This window comes from Anomaloglossus baeobatrachus, chromosome 12, assembly GCF_048569485.1.
Source record: "Anomaloglossus baeobatrachus isolate aAnoBae1 chromosome 12, aAnoBae1.hap1, whole genome shotgun sequence".
In the NCBI taxonomy this organism is placed as follows: Eukaryota; Metazoa; Chordata; class Amphibia; order Anura; family Aromobatidae; genus Anomaloglossus; species Anomaloglossus baeobatrachus.
This window is the reverse complement of record NC_134364.1, coordinates 138083076-138102330: the sequence shown is the minus strand read 5'-3', so window position 1 is coordinate 138102330 and position 19255 is coordinate 138083076. Positions and strand designations below refer to the sequence as shown.

The 19255-nt window shown below is 44.0% G+C and overlaps 1 protein-coding gene across 1 annotated transcript in view; it reads right to left on the bottom strand.

Moving 5' to 3' along the window:
- The window catches only part of LOC142257690 (ephrin-A3-like), a 183196-nt gene that overhangs the window by 95287 nt on the left and 68654 nt on the right, over positions 1 to 19255 (bottom strand). The window lies entirely within an intron of this gene.

Genomic DNA, 19255 nt, shown 5'->3' with positions numbered 1-19255 from the left:
ACATGAAGAACAGACGTGTGAGGATTATATAGAGCCGCGATCACATGAAGAACAGACGTGAGGATTATATAGAGCCGCGATCACATGAAGAACAAACGTGTGAGGATTATATAGAGACGCGATCACATGAAGAACAGACTTGAGGATTATATAGAGCCGCGATCACATGAAGGAGAGACGTGTGAGGATTATATAGAGCCGCGATCACATGAAGAACAGACGTGAGGATTATATAGAGCCGCGATCACATGAAGAGACGTGTGAAAATTATATAGAGCCGCGATCACATGAAGAACAAACGTGAGGATTATATAGAGCCGCGATCACATGAAGAACAGACGTGAGGATTATATAGAGCCGCGATCACATGAAGAACAGACTTGAGGATTATATAGAGCCACGATCACATGAAGAACAGACGTGAGGATTATATAGAGCCGCGATCACATGAAGAACAGACGTGAGGATTATATAGAGCCGCGATCACATGAAGAAGAGACGTGTGAGGATTATATAGATCCGCGATCACATGAACAGACGTGAGGATTATATAGAGCCGCGATCACATGAAGAACAGACGTGTGAGGATTATATAGAGCCGCGATCACATGAAGAACAGACGTGTGAGGATTATATAGAGCCGCGATCACATGAAGAAGAGACGCATGAGGATTATATAGAGCCGCGATAACATGAAGAACAGACGTGTGAGGATTATATAGAGCCGCGATCACATGAAGAACAGACGTGTGAGGATTATATAGAGCCGCGATCACATGAAGAACAGACGTGAGGATTATATAGAGCCGCGATCACATGAAGAAGAGACATGTGAGGATTATATAGAGCCGCGATCACATGAACAGACGTGAGGATTATATAGAGCCGCGATAACATGAAGAAGAGACGCGTGAGGATTATATAGAGCCGCGATAACATGAAGAGACGTGTGAGGATTATATAGAGCCGCGATCACATGAAGAAGAGACGTGTGAGGATTATATAGAGCCGCGATCACATGAAGAAGAGACGTGTGAGGATTATATAGAGCCGCAATCACATGAAGAACAGACGTGAGGATTATATAGAGCCGCGATCACATGAAGAACAGACGTCTGAGGATTATATAGAGCCGCGATCACATGAAGAACAGACGTGAGGATTATATAGAGCCGCGATCACATGAAGAAGAGACGCATGAGGATTATATAGAGCCACAATCACATGAAGAAGAGACGCATGAGGATTATATAGAGCCGCGATCACATGAAGAACAGACGTGAGGATTATATAGAGCCGCGATCACATGAAGAACAGACATGTGAGGATTATATAGAGCCGCAATCACATGAAGAACAGACTTGAGGATTATATAGAGCCGCGATCACATGAAGAACAGACGTGAGGATTATATAGAGCCGCAATCACATGAAGAACAGACGTGTGAGGATTATATAGAGCCGCGATAACATTAAGGACAGACGTGAGGATTATATGGAGCCGCGATCACATGAAGGACAGACGTGTAAGGATTATATAGAGCCGCGATCACATGAAGAGACATGTGAGGATTATATAGAGCCATGATCACATGAAGAACAGACGTGAGGATTATATAGAGCCGAGATCACATGAAGAACAGACGTGAGGATTATATAGAGCCGCGATAACATGAAGAGACGTGTGAGGATTATATAGAGCCGCGATCACATGAAGAAGAGACGTGTGAGGATTATATAGAGCCGCGATCACATGAAGAAGAGACGTGTGAGGATTATATAGAGCCGCGATCACATGAAGGACAGACGTGAGGATTATATAGAGCCGCGATCACATGAAGAAGAGACGTGTGAGGATTATATAGAGCCGCGATCACATGAAGAACAGACGTGAGGATTATATAGAGCCGCGATCACATGAAGAACAGACGTCTGAGGATTATATAGAGCCGCGATCACATGAAGAACAGACGTGAGGATTATATAGAGCCGCGATCACATGAAGAAGAGACGCATGAGGATTATATAGAGCCACGATCACATGAAGAAGAGACGCATGAGGATTATATAGAGCCGCGATCACATGAAGAACAGACGTGAGGATTATATAGAGCCGCGATCACATGAAGAACAGACATGTGAGGATTATATAGAGCCGCAATCACATGAAGAACAGACTCGAGGATTATATAGAGCCGCGATCACATGAAGAACAGACGTGAGGATTATATAGAGCCGCGATCACATGAAGAACAGACGTGTGAGGATTATATAGAGCCGCGATAACATTAAGGACAGACGTGAGGATTATATAGAGCCGCGATCACATGAAGGACAGACGTGTGAGGATTATATAGAGCCGCGATCACATGATGAGACATGTGAGGATTATATAGAGCCACGATCACATGAAGAACAGACGTGAGGATTATATAGAGCCGCGATCACATGAAGAAGAGACGTGTGAGGATTATATAGAGCTGCAATCACATGAAGAACAGACGTGAGGATTATATAGAGCCGCGATCAAATGAAGACCAGACGTCTGAGGATTATATAGAGCCGCGATCACATGAATAACAGACGTGAGGATTATATAGAGCCGCGATCACATGAAGAACAGACGTGAGGATTATATAGAGCCGCGATCACATGAAGAACAGACGTGAGGATTATATAGAGCCGCGATCACATGAAGAACAGACGTGAGGATTATATAGAGCCGCGATCACATGAAGAACAGACGCATGAGGATTATATAGAGCCACGATCACATGAAGAAGAGACGCATGAGGATTATATAGAGCCGCGATCACATGAAGAACAGACGTGAGGATTATATAGAGCCACGATCACATGAAGAAGAGACGCATGAGGATTATATAGAGCCACGATCACATGAAGAAGAGACGCATGAGGATTATATAGAGCCACGATCACATGAAGAAGAGACGTGTGAGGATTATATAGAGCCGCGATCACATGAAGAAGAGACGCATGAGGATTATATAGAGCCACGATCATATGAAGAAGAGACGCATGAGGATTATATAGAGCCGCGATCACATGAAGAACAGACGTGAGGATTATATAGAGCCGCGATCACATGAAGAACAGACATGTGAGGATTATATAGAGCCGCAATCACATGAAGAACAGACTTGAGGATTATATAGAGCCGCGATCACATGAAGAACAGACGTGAGGATTATATAGAGCCGCGATCACATGAAGAACAGACGTGAGGATTATATAGAGCCGCGATCACATGAAGAACAGACGTGAGGATTATATAGAGCCGCGATCACATGAAGAACAGACGTGAGGATTATATAGAGCCGCGATCACATGAAGAACAGACGTGAGGATTATATAGAGCCGCGATCACATGAAGAATAGACGTGAGGATTATATAGAGCCGCGATCACATGAAGAACAGACGTGAGGATTATATAGAGCCGCGATCACATGAAGAACAGACATGTTAGGATTATATAGAGCCGCAATCACATGAAGAACAGACTTGAGGATTATATAGAGCCGCGATCACATGAAGAACAGACGTGAGGATTATATAGAGCCGCAATCACATGAAGAACAGACGTGTGAGGATTATATAGAGCCGCGATAACATTAAGGACAGACGTGAGGATTATATGGAGCCGCGATCACATGAAGGACAGACGTGTAAGGATTATATAGAGCCGCGATCACATGAAGAGACATGTGAGGATTATATAGAGCCACGATCACATGAAGAACAGACGTGAGGATTATATAGAGCCGCGATCACATGAAGAACAGACGTGAGGATTATGTAGAGCCGCGATAACATGAAGAGACGTGTGAGGATTATATAGAGCCGCGATCACATGAAGAAGAGACGTGTGAGGATTATATAGAGCCGCGATCACATGAAGAAGAGACGTGTGAGGATTATATAGAGCCGCGATCACATGAAGGACAGACGTGAGGATTATATAGAGCCGCGATCACATGAAGAAGAGACGTGTGAGGATTATATAGAGCCGCGATCACATGAAGAACAGACGTGAGGATTATATAGAGCCGCGATCACATGAAGAACAGACGTCTGAGGATTATATAGAGCCGCGATCACATGAAGAACAGACGTGAGGATTATATAGAGCCGCGATCACATGAAGAAGAGACGCATGAGGATTATATAGAGCCACGATCACATGAAGAAGAGACGCATGAGGATTATATAGAGCCGCGATCACATGAAGAACAGACGTGAGGATTATATAGAGCCGCGATCACATGAAGAACAGACATGTGAGGATTATATAGAGCCGCAATCACATGAAGAACAGACTTGAGGATTATATAGAGCCGCGATCACATGAAGAACAGACGTGAGGATTATATAGAGCCGCGATCACATGAAGAACAGACGTGTGAGGATTATATAGAGCCGCGATAACATTAAGGACAGACGTGAGGATTATATAGAGCCGCGATCACATGAAGGACAGACGTGTGAGGATTATATAGAGCCGCGATCACATGAAGAGACATGTGAGGATTATATAGAGCCACGATCACATGAAGAACAGACGTGAGGATTATATAGAGCCGCGATCACATGAAGAAGAGACGTGTGAGGATTATATAGAGCCGCAATCACATGAAGAACAGACGTGAGGATTATATAGAGCCGCGATCACATGAAGAACAGACGTCTGAGGATTATATAGAGCCGCGATCACATGAAGAACAGACGTGAGGATTATATAGAGCCGCGATCACATGAAGAAGAGACGCATGAGGATTATATAGAGCCACGATCACATGAAGAAGAGACGCATGAGGATTATATAGAGCCGCGATCACATGAAGAACAGACGTGAGGATTATATAGAGCCGCGATCACATGAAGAACAGACATGTGAGGATTATATAGAGCCGCAATCACATGAAGAACAGACTTGAGGATTATATAGAGCCGCGATCACATGAAGAACAGACGTGAGGATTATATAGAGCCGCGATCACATGAAGAACAGACGTGTGAGGATTATATAGAGCCGCGATAACATTAAGGACAGACGTGAGGATTATATAGAGCCGCAATCACATGAAGGACAGACGTGTGAGGATTATATAGAGCCGCGATCACATGAAGAAGAGACGCATGAGGATTATATAGAGCCACGATCACATGAAGAACAGACGTGAGGATTATATAGAGCCGCGATCACTTGAAGAAGAGACGTGTGAGGATTATATAGAGCCGCAATCACATGAAGAACAGACGTGAGGATTATATAGAGCCGCGATCACATGAAGAACAGACGTGAGGATTATATAGAGCCGCGATCACATGAAGAACAGACGTGAGGATTATATAGAGCCGCGATAACATGAAGAGACGTGTGAGGATTATATAGAGCCGCGATCACATGAAGAAGAGACGTGTGAGGATTATATAGAGCCGCGATCACATGAAGAAGAGACATGTGAGGATTATATAGAGCCACGATCACATGAAGAAGAGACGCATGAGGATTATATAGAGCCACGATCACATGAAGAAGAGACATGTGAGGATTATATAGAGCCACGATCACATGAAGAACAGACGTGAGGATTATATAGAGCCGCGATCACATGAAGAACAGACGTGAGGATTATATAGAGCCGCGATAACATGAAGAGACGTGTGAGGATTATATAGAGCCGCGATCACATGAAGAAGAGACGTGTGAGGATTATATAGAGCCGCGATCACATGAAGAAGAGACGTGAAAGGATTATATAGAGCCGCGATCACATGAAGAACAGACGTGAGGATTATATAGAGCCGCGATAACATGAAGAGACGTGTGAGGATTATATAGAGCCGCGATCACATGAAGAAGAGACGTGTGAGGATTATATAGAGCCGCGATCACATGAAGAAGAGACGTGTGAGGATTATATAGAGCCGCGATCACATGAAGGACAGACGTGAGGATTATATAGAGCCGCGATTACATGAAGAAGAGACGTGTGAGGATTATATAGAGCCGCGATCACATGAAGAACAGACGTGAGGATTATATAGAGCCGCGATCACATGAAGAACAGACGTCTGAGGATTATATAGAGCCGCGATCACATGAAGAACAGACGTGAGGATTATATAGAGCCGCGATCACATGAAGAAGAGACGCATGAGGATTATATAGAGCCACGATCACATGAAGAAGAGACGCATGAGGATTATATAGAGCCGCGATCACATGAAGAACAGATGTGAGGATTATATAGAGCCGCGATCACATGAAGAACAGACATGTGAGGATTATATAGAGCCGCAATCACATGAAGAACAGACTTGAGGATTATATAGAGCCGCGATCACATGAAGAACAGACGTGAGGATTATATAGAGCCGCGATCACATGAAGAACAGACGTGTGAGGATTATATAGAGCCGCGATAACATTAAGGACAGACGTGAGGATTATATAGAGCCGCGATCACATGAAGGACAGACGTGTGAGGATTATATAGAGCCGCGATCACATGAAGAGACATGTGAGGATTATATAGAGCCACGATCACATGAAGAACAGACGTGAGGATTATATAGAGCCGCGATCACATGAAGAACAGACGTGAGGATTATGTAGAGCCGCGATCACATGAAGAAGAGACGTGTGAGGATTATATAGAGCCACGATCACATGAAGAACAGACGTGTGAGGATTATATAGAGCCGCGATAACATGAAGAAGAGACGCGTGAGGATTATATAGAGCCGCGATAACATGAATAGACGTGTGAGGATTATATAGAGCCGCGGTTACATGAAGAAGAGACGTGTGAGGATTATATAGAGCCGCAATCACATGAAGAAGAGACGTGTGAGGATTATATAGAGCCGCAGTCACATGAAGAAGAGACATGTGAGGATTATATAGAGCCGCGATCACATGAAGAACAGACGTGTGAGGATTATATAGAGCCGCGATCACATGAAGAACAGACGTGTGAGGATTATATAGAGCCGCAATCACATGAAGAAGAGACATGTGAGGATTATATAGAGCCGCGATCACATGAAGAACAGACGTGAGGATTATATAGAGCCGCGATCACATGAAGAAGAGACGTGTGAGGATTATATAGAGCCACGATCACATGAAGAAGAGACGTGTAAGGATTATATAGAGCCGCGATCACATGAAGAAGAGACATGTGAGGATTATATAGAGCCGCGATCACATGAAGAACAGACGTGTGAGGATTATATAGAGCCACGATCACATGAAGAACAGACGCGTGAGGATTATATAGAGCCGCGATAACATGAAGAGACGTGTGAGGATTATATAGAGCCGCGATCACATGAAGAAGAGACGTGTGAGGATTATATAGAGCCGCGATCACATGAAGAACAGACTTGAGGATTATATAGAGCCACGATCACATGAAGAACAGACGTGAGGATTATATAGAGCCACGATCACATGAAGAACAGACGCGTGAGGATTATATAGAGCCGCGATAACATGAAGAGACGTGTGAGGATTATATAGAGCCGCGATCACATGAAGAAGAGACGTGTGAGGATTATATAGAGCCGCGATCACATGAAGAACAGACGTGAGGATTTTATAGAGCCGCGATCACATGAAGAACAGACGTGAGGATTATATAGAGCCACGATCACATGAAGAACAGACGTGAGGATTATATAGAGCCGCGATCACATGAAGAACAGACGTGAGGATTCTATAGAGCCACGATCACATGAAGAACAGACGTGAGGATTATATAGAGCCGCGATCACATGAAGAAGAGACGTGTGAGGATTATATAGAGCCGCGATCACATGAATAACAGACGTGAGGATTATATAGAGCCGCGATCACATGAAGAACAGACGTCTGAGGATTATATAGAGCCGCGATCACATGAAGAACAGACGTGAGGATTATATAGAGCCGCGATCACATGAAGAAGACACGCATGAGGATTATATAGAGCCACGATCACATGAAGAAGAGACGCATGAGGATTATATAGAGCCGCGATCACATGAAGAACAGACGTGAGGATTATATAGAGCCGCGATCACATGAAGAACAGACGTGTGAGGATTATATAGAGCCGCGATAACATTAAGGACAGACGTGAGGATTATATAGAGCCGCGATCACATGAAGGACAGACGTGTGAGGATTATATAGAGCCGCGATCACATGAAGAGACATGTGAGGATTATATAGAGCCACGATCACATGAAGAACAGACGTGAGGATTATATAGAGCCGCGATCACATGAAGAAGAGACGTGTGAGGATTATATAGAGCCGCAATCACATGAAGAACAGACGTGAGGATTATATGGAGCCGCGATCACATGAAGAACAGACGTCTGAGGATTATATAGAGCCGCGATCACATGAAGAACAGACGTGAGGATTATATAGAGCCGCGATCACATGAAGAAGAGACGTATGAGGATTATATAGAGCCACGATCACATGAAGAAGAAACATGTGAGGATTATATAGAGCCACGATCACATGAAGAACAGACGTGAGGATTATATAGAGCCGCGATCACATGAAGAACAGACGTGAGGATTATATAGAGCCGCGATAACATGAAGAGACGTGTGAGGATTATATAGAGCCGCGATCACATGAAGAAGAGACGTGTGAGGATTATATAGAGCCGCGATCACATGAAGAAGAGACGTGTGAGGATTATATAGAGCCGCGATCACATGAAGGACAGACGTGAGGATTATATAGAGCCGCGATCACATGAAGAAGAGACGTGTGAGGATTATATAGAGCCGCGATCACATGAAGAACAGACGTGAGGATTATATAGAGCCGCGATCACATGAAGAACAGACGTCTGAGGATTATATAGAGCCGCGATCACATGAAGAACAGACGTTAGGATTATATAGAGCCGCGATCACATGAAGAAGAGACGCATGAGGATTATATAGAGCCGCGATCACATGAAGAACAGACGTGAGGATTATATAGAGCCGCGATCACATGAAGAACAGACGTCTGAGGATTATATAGAGCCGCGATCACATGAAGAACAGACGTGAGGATTATATAGAGCCGCGATCACATGAAGAAGAGACGCATGAGGATTATATAGAGCCGCGATCACATGAAGAAGAGACGCATGAGGATTATATAGAGCCGCGATCACATGAAGAACAGACGTGAGGATTATATAGAGCCGCGATCACATAAAGAACAGACATGTGAGGATTATATAGAGCCGCAATCACATGAAGGACAGACGTGTGAGGATTATATAGAGCCGCGATCACATGAAGAGACATGTGAGGATTATATAGAGCCAAGATCACATGAAGAACAGACGTGAGGATTATATAGAGGCGCGATCACATGAAGAACAGACGTGAGGATTATATAGAGCCGCGATAACATGAAGAGACGTGTGAGGATTATATAGAGCCGCGATCACATGAAGAAGAGACGTGTGAGGATTATATAGAGCCGCGATCACATAAAGAAGAGACGTGTGAGGATTATATAGAGCCGCGATCACATGAAGGACAGACGTGAGGATTATATAGAGCCGCGATCACATGAAGAAGAGACGTGTGAGGATTATATAGAGCCGCGATCACATGAAGAACAGACGTGAGGATTATATAGAGCCGCGATCACATGAAGAACAGACGTCTGAGGATTATATAGAGCCGCGATAACATGAAGAGACGTGTGAGGATTATATAGAGCCGCGATCACATGAAGAAGAGACGTGTGAGGATTATATAGAGCCGCGATCACATGAAGAAGAGACGTGTGAGGATTATATAGAGCCGCGATCACATGAAGGACAGACGTGAGGATTATATAGAGCCGCGATCACATGAAGAAGAGACGTGTGAGGATTATATAGAGCCGCGATCACATGAAGAACAGACGTGAGGATTATATAGAGCCGCGATCACATGAAGAACAGACGTCTGAGGATTATATAGAGCCGCGATCACATGAAGAACAGACGTGAGGATTATATAGAGCCGCGATCACATGAAGAAGAGACGCATGAGGATTATATAGAGCCACGATCACATGAAGAAGAGACGCATGAGGATTATATAGAGCCGCGATCACATGAAGAACAGACGTGAGGATTATATAGAGCCGCGATCACATGAAGAACAGACATGTGAGGATTATATAGAGCCGCAATCACATGAAGAACAGACTTGAGGATTATATAGAGCCGCGATCACATGAAGAACAGACGTGAGGATTATATAGAGCCGCGATCACATGAAGAACAGACGTGTGAGGATTATATAGAGCCGCGATAACATTAAGGGCAGACGTGAGGATTATATAGAGCCGCGATCACATGAAGGACAGACGTGTGAGGATTATATAGAGCCGCGATCACATGAAGAGACATGTGAGGATTATATAGAGCCACAATCACATGAAGAACAGACGTGAGGATTATATAGAGCCGCGATCACATGAAGAACAGACGTGAGGATTATATAGAGCCGCGATCACATGAAGAAGAGACGTGTGAGGATTATATAGAGCCACGATCACATGAAGAACAGACGTGTGAGGATTATATAGAGCCGCGATAACATGAAGAAGAGACTTGTGAGGATTATATAGAGCCGCGATAACATGAATAGACGTGTGAGGATTATATAGAGCCGCGGTTAAATCAAGAAGAGACGTGTGAGGATTATATAGAGCCGCAATCACATGAAGAAGAGACGTGTGAGGATTATATAGAGCCGCAATCACATGAAGAAGAGACATGTGAGGATTATATAGAGCCGCGATCACATGAAGAACAGACGTGTGAGGATTATATAGAGCCACGATCACATGAAGAACAGACGTGTGAGGATTATATAGAGCCGCGATCACATGAAGAACAGACATGTGAGGATTATATAGAGCCGCGATAACATGAAGAGACGTGTGAGGATTATATAGAGCCACGATCACATGAAGAAGAGACGTGTGAGGATTATATAGAGCCGCGATCACATGAAGAAGAGACATGTGAGGATTATATAGAGCCGCGATCACATGAAGAACAGACGTGAGGATTATATAGAGCTGTGATCACATGAAGAACAGACGTGAGGATTATATAGAGCCGCGATCACATGAAGAACAAACGTGTGAGGATTATATAGAGCCGCGATCACATGAAGAACAGACGTGTGAGGATTATATAGAGCCGCGATCACATGAAGAACAAACGTGTGAGGATTATATAGAGACGCGATCACATGAAGAACAGACGTGTGAGGATTATATAGAGCCACGATCACATGAAGAACAGACGTGTGAGGATTATATAGAGCCGCGATCACATGAAGAACAGACGTGTGAGGATTATATAGAGCCGCGATCACATGAAGAACAGACGTGTGAGGATTATATAGAGCCGCGATCACATGAAGAACAGACTTGTGAGGATTATATAGAGCCGCGATCACATGAAGAAGAGACGCATGAGGATTATATAGAGCCGCAATCACATGAAGAAGAGACGCGTGATGATTATATAGAGCCGCGATCACATGAAGAGACGCGTGATGATTATACAGAGCCGCGATCACATGAAGAAGAGACATGTGAGGATTATATAGAGCCGCGATCACATGAAGAAGAGACGTGTGAGGATTATATAGAGCCGCGATCACATGAAGAGACGCGTGATGATTATATAGAGCCGCGATCACATGAAGAAGAGACATGTGAGGATTATATAGAGCCGCGATCACATGAAGAACAGACGTGAGGATTATATAGAGCCGCGATCATATGAAGAAGAGACGTGTGAGGATTATATAGAGCCGCGATCACATGAAGAACAGACATGTGAGGATTATATAGAGCCACGATCACATGAAGAAGAGACGTGTGAGGATTATATAGAGCCGCGATCACATGAAGAAGAGACATGTGAGGATTATATAGAGCCGCGATCACATGAAGAAGAGACGCATGAGGATTATATAGAGCCGCGATCACATGAAGAAGAGACGTGTGAGGATTATATAGAGCCACGATCACATGAAGAACAGACGTGTGAGGATTATATAGAGCCACGATCACATGAAGAACAGACGTGTGAGGATTATATAGAGCCGCGATCACATGAAGAACAGACATGTGAGGATTATATAGAGCCGCGATAACATGAAGAGACGTGTGAGGATTATATAGAGCCGCGATCACATGAAGAAGAGACGTGTGAGGATTATATAGAGCCGCGATCACATGAAGAAGAGACATGTGAGGATTATATAGAGCCGCGATCACATGAAGAACAGACGTGAGGATTATATAGAGCTGTGATCACATGAAGAACAGACGTGAGGATTATATAGAGCCGCAATCACATGAAGAACAAACGTGTGAGGATTATATAGAGCCGCGATCACATGAAGAACAGACGTGTGAGGATTATATAGAGCCGCGATCACATGAAGAACAAACGTGTGAGGATTATATAGAGACGCGATCACATGAAGAACAGACGTGTGAGGATTATATAGAGCCGCGATCACATGAAGAACAGACGTGAGGATTATATAGAGCCGCGATCACATGAAGAACAAACGTGTGAGGATTATATAGAGACGCGATCACATGAAGAACAGACTTGAGGATTATATAGAGCCGCGATCACATGAAGGAGAGACGTGTGAGGATTATATAGAGCCGCGATCACATGAAGAACAGACGTGAGGATTATATAGAGCCGCGATCACATGAAGAGACGTGTGAAAATTATATAGAGCCGCGATCACATGAAGAACAAACGTGAGGATTATATAGAGCCGCGATCACATGAAGAACAGACGTGAGGATTATATAGAGCCGCGATCACATGAAGAACAGACTTGAGGATTATATAGAGCCACGATCACATGAAGAACAGACGTGAGGATTATATAGAGCCGCGATCACATGAAGAACAGACGTGAGGATTATATAGAGCCGCGATCACATGAAGAAGAGACGTGTGAGGATTATATAGATCCGCGATCACATGAACAGACGTGAGGATTATATAGAGCCGCGATCACATGAAGAACAGACGTGTGAGGATTATATAGAGCCGCGATCACATGAAGAACAGACGTGTGAGGATTATATAGAGCCGCGATCACATGAAGAAGAGACGCATGAGGATTATATAGAGCCGCGATAACATGAAGAACAGACGTGTGAGGATTATATAGAGCCGCGATCACATGAAGAACAGACGTGTGAGGATTATATAGAGCCGCGATCACATGAAGAACAGACGTGAGGATTATATAGAGCCGCGATCACATGAAGAAGAGACATGTGAGGATTATATAGAGCCGCGATCACATGAACAGACGTGAGGATTATATAGAGCCGCGATAACATGAAGAAGAGACGCGTGAGGATTATATAGAGCCGCGATAACATGAAGAGACGTGTGAGGATTATAAAGAGCCGCGATCACATGAAGAAGAGACGTGTGAGGATTATATAGAGCCGCGATCACATGAAGAAGAGACGTGTGAGGATTATATAGAGCCGCAATCACATGAAGAACAGACGTGAGGATTATATAGAGCCGCGATCACATGAAGAACAGACGTCTGAGGATTATATAGAGCCGCGATCACATGAAGAACAGACGTGAGGATTATATAGAGCCGCGATCACATGAAGAAGAGACGCATGAGGATTATATAGAGCCACAATCACATGAAGAAGAGACGCATGAGGATTATATAGAGCCGCGATCACATGAAGAACAGACGTGAGGATTATATAGAGCCGCGATCACATGAAGAACAGACATGTGAGGATTATATAGAGCCGCAATCACATGAAGAACAGACTTGAGGATTATATAGAGCCGCGATCACATGAAGAACAGACGTGAGGATTATATAGAGCCGCAATCACATGAAGAACAGACGTGTGAGGATTATATAGAGCCGCGATAACATTAAGGACAGACGTGAGGATTATATGGAGCCGCGATCACATGAAGGACAGACGTGTAAGGATTATATAGAGCCGCGATCACATGAAGAGACATGTGAGGATTATATAGAGCCATGATCACATGAAGAACAGACGTGAGGATTATATAGAGCCGCGATCACATGAAGAACAGACGTGAGGATTATATAGAGCCGCGATAACATGAAGAGACGTGTGAGGATTATATAGAGCCGCGATCACATGAAGAAGAGACGTGTGAGGATTATATAGAGCCGCGATCACATGAAGAAGAGACGTGTGAGGATTATATAGAGCCGCGATCACATGAAGGACAGACGTGAGGATTATATAGAGCCGCGATCACATGAAGAAGAGACGTGTGAGGATTATATAGAGCCGCGATCACATGAAGAACAGACGTGAGGATTATATAGAGCCGCGATCACATGAAGAACAGACGTCTGAGGATTATATAGAGCCGCGATCACATGAAGAACAGACGTGAGGATTATATAGAGCCGCGATCACATGAAGAAGAGACGCATGAGGATTATATAGAGCCACGATCACATGAAGAAGAGACGCATGAGGATTATATAGAGCCGCGATCACATGAAGAACAGACGTGAGGATTATATAGAGCCGCGATCACATGAAGAACAGACATGTGAGGATTATATAGAGCCGCAATCACATGAAGAACAGACTTGAGGATTATATAGAGCCGCGATCACATGAAGAACAGACGTGAGGATTATATAGAGCCGCGATCACATGAAGAACAGACGTGTGAGGATTATATAGAGCCGCGATAACATTAAGGGCAGACGTGAGGATTATATAGAGCCGCGATCACATGAAGGACAGACGTGTGAGGATTATATAGAGCCGCGATCACATGAAGAGACATGTGAGGATTATATAGAGCCACAATCACATGAAGAACAGACGTGAGAATTATATAGAGCCGCGATCACATGAAGAACAGACGTGAGGATTATATAGAGCCGCGATCACATGAAGAAGAGACGTGTGAGGATTATATAGAGCCACGATCACATGAAGAACAGACGTGTGAGGATTATATAGAGCCGCGATAACATGAAGAAGAGACTTGTGAGGATTATATAGAGCCGCGATAACATGAATAGACGTGTGAGGATTATATAGAGCCGCGGTTAAATCAAGAAGAGACGTGTGAGGATTATATAGAGCCGCAATCACATGAAGAAGAGACGTGTGAGGATTATATAGAGCCGCAATCACATGAAGAAGAGACATGTGAGGATTATATAGAGCCGCGATCACATGAAGAACAGACGTGTGAGGATTATATAGAGCCACGATCACATGAAGAACAGACGTGTGAGGATTATATAGAGCCGCGATCACATGAAGAACAGACATGTGAGGATTATATAGAGCCGCGATAACATGAAGAGACGTGTGAGGATTATATAGAGCCACGATCACATGAAGAAGAGACGTGTGAGGATTATATAGAGCCGCGATCACATGAAGAAGAGACATGTGAGGATTATATAGAGCCGCGATCACATGAAGAACAGACGTGAGGATTATATAGAGCTGTGATCACATGAAGAACAGACGTGAGGATTATATAGAGCCGCGATCACATGAAGAACAAACGTGTGAGGATTATATAGAGCCGCGATCACATGAAGAACAGACGTGTGAGGATTATATAGAGCCGCGATCACATGAAGAACAAACGTGTGAGGATTATATAGAGACGCGATCACATGAAGAACAGACGTGTGAGGATTATATAGAGCCACGATCACATGAAGAACAGACGTATGAGAATTATATAGAGCCGCGATCACATGAAGAACAGACGTGTGAGGATTATATAGAGCCGCGATCACATGAAGAACAGACTTGTGAGGATTATATAGAGCCGCGATCACATGAAGAAGAGACGCATGAGGATTATATAGAGCCGCAATCACATGAAGAAGAGACGCGTGATGATTATATAGAGCCGCGATCACATGAAGAGACGCGTGATGATTATACAGAGCCGCGATCACATGAAGAAGAGACATGTGAGGATTATATAGAGCCGCGATCACATGAAGAAGAGACGTGTGAGGATTATATAGAGCCGCGATCACATGAAGAGACGCGTGATGATTATATAGAGCCGCGATCACATGAAGAAGAGACATGTGAGGATTATATAGAGCCGCGATCACATGAAGAACAGACGTGAGGATTATATAGAGCCGCGATCATATGAAGAAGAGACGTGTGAGGATTATATAGAGCCGCGATCACATGAAGAACAGACATGTGAGGATTATATAGAGCCACGATCACATGAAGAAGAGACGTGTGAGGATTATATAGAGCCGCGATCACATGAAGAAGAGACATGTGAGGATTATATAGAGCCGCGATCACATGAAGAAGAGACGCATGAGGATTATATAGAGCCGCGATCACATGAAGAAGAGACGTGTGAGGATTATATAGAGCCACGATCACATGAAGAACAGACGTGTGAGGATTATATAGAGCCACGATCACATGAAGAACAGACGTGTGAGGATTATATAGAGCCGCGATCACATGAAGAACAGACATGTGAGGATTATATAGAGCCGCGATAACATGAAGAGACGTGTGAGGATTATATAGAGCCGCGATCACATGAAGAAGAGACGTGTGAGGATTATATAGAGCCGCGATCACATGAAGAAGAGACATGTGAGGATTATATAGAGCCGCGATCACATGAAGAACAGACGTGAGGATTATATAGAGCTGTGATCACATGAAGAACAGACGTGAGGATTATATAGAGCCGCGATCACATGAAGAACAAACGTGTGAGGATTATATAGAGCCGCGATCACATGAAGAACAGACGTGTGAGGATTATATAGAGCCGCGATCACATGAAGAACAAACGTGTGAGGATTATATAGAGACGCGATCACATGAAGAACAGACGTGTGAGGATTATATAGAGACGCGATCACATGAAGAACAGACTTGAGGATTATATAGAGCCGCGATCACATGAAGGAGAGACGTGTGAGGATTATATAGAGCCGCGATCACATGAAGAACAGACGTGAGGATTATATAGAGCCGCGATCACATGAAGAGACGTGTGAAAATTATATAGAGCCGCGATCACATGAAGAACAAACGTGAGGATTATATAGAGCCGCGATCACATGAAGAACAGACGTGAGGATTATATAGAGCCGCGATCACATGAAGAACAGACTTGAGGATTATATAGAGCCGCGATCACATGAAGAACAGACGTGAGGATTATATAGAGCCGCGATCACATGAAGAACAGACGTGAGGATTATATAGAGCCGCGATCACATGAAGAAGAGACGTGTGAGGATTATATAGATCCGCGATCACATGAACAGACGTGAGGATTATATAGAGCCGCGATCACATGAAGAACAGACGTGTGAGGATTATATAGAGCCGCGATCACATGAAGAACAGACGTGTGAGGATTATATAGAGCCGCGATCACATGAAGAAGAGACGCATGAGGATTATATAGAGCCGCGATAACATGAAGAACAGACGTGTGAGGATTATATAGAGCCGCGATCACATGAAGAACAGACGTGTGAGGATTATATAGAGCCGCGATCACATGAAGAACAGACGTGAGGATTATATAGAGCCGCGATCACATGAAGAAGAGACATGTGAGGATTATATAGAGCCGCGATCACATGAACAGACGTGAGGATTATATAGAGCCGCGATAACATGAAGAAGAGACGCGTGAGGATTATATAGAGCCGCGATAACATGAAGAGACGTGTGAGGATTATATAGAGCCGCGATCACATGAAGAAGAGACGTGTGAGGATTATATAGAGCCGCGATCACATGAAGAAGAGACGTGTGAGGATTATATAGAGCCGCAATCACATGAAGAACAGACGTGAGGATTATATAGAGCCGCGATCACATGAAGAACAGACGTCTGAGGATTATATAGAGCCGCGATCACATGAAGAACAGACGTGAGGATTATATAGAGCCGCGATCACATGAAGAAGAGACGCATGAGGATTATATAGAGCCACAATCACATGAAGAAGAGACGCATGAGGATTATATAGAGCCGCGATCACATGAAGAACAGACGTGAGGATTATATAGAGCCGCGATCACATGAAGAACAGACATGTGAGGATTATATAGAGCCGCAATCACATGAAGAACAGACTTGAGGATTATATAGAGCCGCGATCACATGAAGAACAGACGTGAGGATTATATAGAGCCGCAATCACATGAAGAACAGACGTGTGAGGATTATATAGAGCCGCGATAACATTAAGGACAGACGTGAGGATTATATGGAGCCGCGATCACATGAAGGACAGACGTGTAAGGATTATATAGAGCCGCGATCACATGAAGAGACATGTGAGGATTATATAGAGCCATGATCACATGAAGAACAGACGTGAGGATTATATAGAGCCGCGATCACATGAAGAACAGACGTGAGGATTATATAGAGCCGCGATAACATGAAGAGACGTGTGAGGATTATATAGAGCCGCGATCACATGAAGAAGAGACGTGTGAGGATTATATAGAGCCGCGATCACATGAAGAAGAGACGTGTGAGGATTATATAGAGCCGCGATCACATGAAGGACAGACGTGAGGATTATATAGAGCCGCGATCACATGAAGAAGAGACGTGTGAGGATTATATAGAGCCGCGATCACATGAAGAACAGACGTGAGGATTATATAGAGCCGCGATCACATGAAGAACAGACGTCTGAGGATTATATAGAGCCGCGATCACATGAAGAACAGACGTGAGGATTATATAGAGCCGCGATTACATGAAGAAGAGACGCATGAGGATTATATAGAGCCACGATCACATGAAGAAGAGACGCATGAGGATTATATAGAGCCGCGATCACATGAAGAACAGACGTGAGGATTATATAGAGCCGCGATCACATGAAGAACAGACATGTGAGGATTATATAGAGCCGCAATCACATGAAGAACAGACTCGAGGATTATATAGAGCCGCGATCACATGAAGAACAGACGTGAGGATTATATAGAGCCGCGATCACATGAAGAACAGACGTGTGAGGATTATATAGAGCCGCGATAACATTAAGGACAGACGTGAGGATTATATAGAGCCGCGATCACATGAAGGACAGACGTGTGAGGATTATATAGAGCCGCGATCACATG